Genomic DNA, 5,519 nt, shown 5'->3' on the forward strand with positions numbered 1-5,519 from the left:
CGATTCCTTGCCAAGCCTTTGTTTATACTGCATCCTCTACCCAAAATGCCCTTTTCTACTCACCTTCTTCACCTGGAATTTTGATTAGCTAATGCTGCAAAACAAATCACAGCAAATCTTAGAGCCTCAAACACTAATCATGTCTCACTTCCATGGTTTCTATTGGCCAGAAATTCAGGATGGGCTCAGATAAGCAGTTCTCATTTAGAGATCTCTCCTGCAGTTGTAGTTGTATGTCAGCTGGGGCTGTGTCATCTGAAGGCTTGACTGAGGCTGGAGGGGCTACTTTCAACGTGGCTCTCTCCCATGGCTGGCAAGCTGATGCAGACCATGAGCTGAGGGCTTCAGTCCCTCTCCACATCAGCCTCCACAGGGTTGCTTGAGCATCCTCACAGCATGGAGGCTGGCTTCCCCCAGAGTGATAAATCTAAAAGACCAGGGTGGAAGCTGCTATGCTTTTATTGTCTAGCTTCAAAAGTCACATAGTGTCACTTCCATGGTATTTGTTTCTTTCTTCGTACCAAGCACTTTCTGACCTTCAGTCAAATTCTCTACCTCTGGACCATCCTCTTGACCTGCTGTGACTTCACAACTGCCACCTTTTTACTTGTGAGGACACGCCCAGGACTTCAAGCTTGCTTTCAGGAGCTGGCAGCACCAATTCTAAATAGCAGTCTTTTTTACTGCCATGAACCACTCCTTTCTTGCCTTCACAACCTTTCAGCCTACTCTTTCTCAGTTCCAAGGCAAAACATGCATTAATAGCCTTGTTGAAATTTAAGAACAGAAAGGCCAATCAACCCTCCTTGGTTAAACTCAACTGACATTTTTTATGAGTATCTACTGAGTACCAATGCTCCAGACATATGCAGATGAGGAATATTTGAACATTTCTCCTGCCTAAGACATGCTCAGAGCCAGATGGAAATAATGACAACATAATAATATGTGCAACAGTTCCAAACAAAATCTTAAACTAAGGAAAAAAAAAAAAAACAGAAAAGAGAAAAAGCAACTCAACCTGGGGCCAGGGAAAGAGAGAAAAGTCTTCAAAAACATGCCCAGTGCAGTGGCTAATGCGTGTAATCCCAGCACTTTGGGAAACTGAGGCGGGTGGATCACTTGAGGCCAGGACTTCAAGACCAGCCTAGCCAACACAGTAAAATCTCATCTCTACTAAAAATACAGATTAGCCGGTCATGGTGATATGTGCTAGTAATCCCAGCTACTCAGGAGGCTGAGGCATGGGAATCACTTAAACCCAGGAGGTGGAAGTTGAAGTGAGCCGAGATCATGCCACTGCACTCCAGCCTGGGTGACCGAGCAAGACTTCGTCTCAAGAAAACAAAACAAAACATAAAAACTAGCTGAGAGGTCACCTCTACTGCGAGGGATGAATGTCTGTCCAGACAGTTGGATTGGGAGGTGCGTTGGATGGCACATTAAAAGATGTGCTGGACCATGGAGAGCACACGGTGGCTGGAGGGCACATGTGTGCCTGTGAGGGTCTGTGGGGGGTGGTATGGTGGGGAGCAAGAGGAACAGGGAGGTAGGAGAGAGAGGTGACCACAGTGGAAAAGTAGATTGACACAGGTTGTGGGGAGCCTTGTATATTGACTGTGCTTTGAAGCTTTGACGTTTTAGACATCTTGGAGTTTGCTGAGGATTTGAAGCAAAGGAACCACAGGTTCATTTTGTTTTGCAGGCAGATGGTGTCAGCAGGCAGAGGCTGTGTGGCAGGAAAGGGAGACAAGGGCGACTTACTAGTATTTGTTCTATTGTTGAGGCTGCTGCTGATGCTGTTGTGAGGTTGGGAATGGGCTTTTAATTTTTTTCCTTTAGGAACTGTTTTATTCATTTTAACTGAAAGCATAAGATGTGGCCCTGGGAATACTGCCTTCCAGAGAGGTGGGGTCCTAGCAGCAGCCTCAGGGATGCTCTGGCCCCCAAGCTCCTGTGCTGCTGTTGCAGTGCCTGAGCAGGACCTGGAAGTGCCTGGACAAGATCTGGCAGCACCTGCGCAGGACCTGGGAAGCACCTGGGCAGGACCTGGGCAGAACCTGCTACCAACACAAGCCCAGAGTGGGTCAATTCAGCTGATGAGGTCACAGTCATTGCTACAGTCTCTGACCCTGATGGTTTCTTTCCATGGCTAGTTTTTTCCTTTTCCTTTGGAAAATTAAAGCATAACACAGAGAAGAGTGCACAAAACCTCATGTACAGCTCAATGAATTAAAACAAAGTGAACATGCTTGGTAACCACTCCACCAGCTGAGAAAATAACACAGCAGAAACTCAGAAACCTCCTGCAGGACCCACCTAGGCACTGGCCTCTCCTCCCAAAAAGAATCAAGCTATTCTGGCTTCTCTCACCATGCATTAATTTTACCTGTTCATTAACTTTATTTAAATGGAACCATAAAATATATGTTCCTTTCTGTCTAGCCGTTCTTCTCTCAATATTCTATTTGTGAGTGCTATGGTGTAAATGTCTGTGTTCTCCCAAAATTCTAATCCCCAAGGTGATGGTATTAGAAGGTGAGGTCTTTGGAAAGTGATTAGGTTGTGAGGGTGGAGCCTTCATGAATGGAATTAGTGACCTTACAAAAGTGGCTGGATAGAGAGACCCCTCACCCTTCCACCATGTAAGCATACAACAAGAATGCACCATCTATGAGCCAGAAATGGAGCTCCCACCAGTTACTGCATCTGCCTTGATCTTGAACTTCCCAGCCTCCAGAGCTGTGGGAAATAAATTTCTATTGTGTATAAGCTCTCCAGTATATGGCATTTTGTTAGAGGGGCTGGAATGGACTAAGAGAGTGAGATTCATTCATGCTATTCCATGAAGCTATAGCACATTCATTTTAATGCTGTATAAGATTATATTGGGCTAATAGTACAATGTATTTATCCATTCTATTCTTTATAAACATTTGGGTCATTTTCAATTTGAATCTATTATGAATAAAGCTGCTATGAATATTCATGTATGTGTCTTTCAGTGCACATTTCTTTTTTTGTGATTTAGTTTTTATTTCATAATCATAAACTTTACCCAACTCTACAATCCAGCTAGGTATGGAAGGGAACAAGGAAAACATGGAACCCAAAGGGAACTGCAGCGAGAGCACGAAGATTCTAGGATTCTGCGAGCAAATGGGGTGGAGGGGGGCTCTCCTGAGCTACAGAAGGAATGGTCTGATGGTTAAGATAAAACACAAGTCGATCTTATTAGAGTTGTCCACAGTCAGCAGTGGTGATCTTCTTGCTGGTCTTGCCATTCCTGGACCCAAAGTGCTTCATGACCTCCACAATATCCATGCCTTCTTTCAGCTTGCCAAAGACTGCATGCTCACCATCCAACCACTCAGTCTTGGCAGTACACATGAAAAACAGGGAACCGTTTGTGTTGGGTCCAGCATTTGCCATGGACAAGATGCCAGGGCCTGTATGTTTTAGGATGAAGTTCTCATCATCAAATTTCTCCCTGTAGATGGACTTGCAACCAGTGCCATTATGGAGTGCAAAGTCACCACCCTAACACATAAACCCTGGAATAATTCTTTGAAACCAAAACCTCTTATCACCAAATCCTTTCTCTCCAGTGCTCAGAGCATGAAAGTTTTCTGCTGTCTTTGGAAAAAACAGCTCCAATATGTAACATAGATTATGTTTATGGATTAGATGAGCAGTCACTTCTTGGTTTCCAGACCCCTTACCTCGAAGGAGACGCGGACCAAGGGCTTGCTGTCAATGGCAATGTGAAAGAACACGGTAGGGTTGACCACAGCTGATACTACAAGGCTCCTGGTGATTGCAGCGTCTGCAAAGCCAGTGCACATTTATTCTGAGCCTAATCCTAGGAGAGGATTTTCTAGTTCATAGGGTGTCTATATCTTCAACTTTAGTGGATAATGTCAAATTTAGTGGGTAAACTTGTTGTGCAAGTTTATGCTCACATCAGCAATATAGGTTTTTCCATTACATCATCTGGTTACCAACACAATTATTGTTAGTTTTTTTCTTTTTTAATTTAGGCATTCCAGTGGGTGTGCAGTGTTTCTTGTGATGTTATTTTGCATTTCACTAATTACGACTGAGATCGGACCACTTGTCATGTGTTTGTTGGTTACATTGATAACCTTTCTTTGGATAACCTTGTTCAGGGCTATTGCCCATTTTTGTATTGGGGTTTTTTTTTTATTGATTCATAGGATTTCTTTATATATTCTGAATAAAATCTCTTGTTAGTTACATGTATGCAAATAACTTCTCCTTCTCTATAACTTGCCTTTCAACTTTTTAATTTTTTTTTGAGAGAGACCATCTCACTGTGTCGCCCAGGCTGGAATGCAGTGGTGTGATCATGGCTCACTGCAGCCTCTACCTCCTGGGCTCAAGTGAACCTTCCACCTCAGCACCTCAAGTACCTGGGAACACAGGCACATGCCACCATGCCAGGCTAATTTTTAAAATTTTTTGTAGAGATGAGATCTTGGTACATTGCCCAGGCTAGTCTCCAATGCCTGGATTAAAGCAATCCTCATGCCTCAACCTCTCAAAGTGCTGGGATTATAGGCATGAACTACCACACCTGGCCCCTTTCAACTTTTTAATGGCAACTTTTCATAAACAAGCATTTCTAATTTTAATATAGTCTTATTAGTCTTTATACTTTATGGTTCTTCTTAAGGTCTGTTTAAGAAATCTTTACTTCCTTTGAAAGCAGAAGAGAGTCTCTTCTGTTGCCCACTAGAAAGTTAATTGTTTCACCCTTCCTATTTGGATCAGTAATTCACCCAGAATTGATTTTGTGTTTGGTGGAAGAGAGGGGTCCAAGTTTCATTTTTTCTATGTTGATGTCTAATGGACTCAGAAGCTTTATTGACAAAGCCATCCTTTCTGAACTGCTCAGGAATGCCCCTGCTACTTTCATCATAAATCAAGAATCCTAAGTGTGTGAGTCAATTTCTGGATTCCTTTGGATTTCTGTTCCTTTGGTTTGCTTGTTCTTCCTTGTGCAAATATATCATCTTAATCATCATAACTTGCTAACAATATTTTTAACAGTATTTTTATATGTAAGAGTAATTCCTATTTTGTTCTTGAACATTAGCTTGGATATTCTTGGCTTTTTGCATTTTCAATGTAAATTTTAGAATCGGTTTGTGTTATTCTCTTCCGTCTATCCACCATGAAAAACTGCAGTCATTTTGATTTAGATTGAGTCGAATCTATATAGAAATTAGTATATTCATGCTGTGTATGTTCTCGTCCATGAAGATGATATATCCCTTCATTTATGTATTTCTCTCAGAAATTTATCTCTGTAATATTTTATCACTTTCTGTGTAGAGAGATTATTATAAATATATTCATTAGCTTTACCCCTAGATATTTGCTATTTTTGATTCTGTTATATTTTTATTTTTAAGAGTCATTTTCTCACTACTTATAAGTCACAAACTTGCTAAACTCATATATAAATTCTAATGATTTATCTGTATATCCTTTTG

At 41.7% G+C, this 5,519-nt stretch overlaps 1 pseudogene; it reads right to left on the reverse strand.

Moving 5' to 3' along the window:
* Positions 1-3,234: 3,234 nt before the first annotated feature.
* On the reverse strand, positions 3,235-3,845 carry LOC135276650 (peptidyl-prolyl cis-trans isomerase A-like; annotated as a pseudogene).
* Positions 3,846-5,519: the final 1,674 nt, after the last annotated feature.

The sequence above is a fragment of the Aotus nancymaae genome, unplaced genomic scaffold, assembly GCF_030222135.1.
Source record: "Aotus nancymaae isolate 86718 unplaced genomic scaffold, 86718_ANA_hifiasm-v0.15.2.pri h1tg000002l, whole genome shotgun sequence".
NCBI lineage: Eukaryota > Metazoa > Chordata > Mammalia > Primates > Aotidae > Aotus > Aotus nancymaae.